Raw genomic sequence first — 389 nt, forward strand, 5'->3', positions numbered from 1 at the left:
TGTGTGTGTGTGTGTGTGTGTGTGTGTGTGTGTGTGTGTGTGTGTGTAAGTTCAAGGCTGTAATTTATCTTTTGATCATTGTTCTGGCTGTGGTATTATCGCTAGGTCCCTCCTCCACTCAGTGGTACCTTTTGACTTATAGCAGTTTTTCAAAGCTGGTCATTTTCTCTTGCCTTAGGGCTCCAAAATTCCCCAAACCTTTGATTTTTCACTTTTTCCTACTTGCTGGCTTTCCTTTCACCATTTCTCAGCTAAACTGTGTCTATAGCAGAACAAGGACAAGGAGAGAAAAAAAAACAGAATGAATTTAAAATCAGATAGTTGCACTACTTTGTTACTGATAGATTTGGAAAAGTTTTAAATAGTTGAGCCATCAGAAATCTTTCAAA

The sequence above is a fragment of the Vombatus ursinus genome, unplaced genomic scaffold, assembly GCF_900497805.2.
Source record: "Vombatus ursinus unplaced genomic scaffold, bare-nosed wombat genome assembly UNPS02010769.1, whole genome shotgun sequence".
Lineage (NCBI taxonomy): Eukaryota > Metazoa > Chordata > Mammalia > Diprotodontia > Vombatidae > Vombatus > Vombatus ursinus.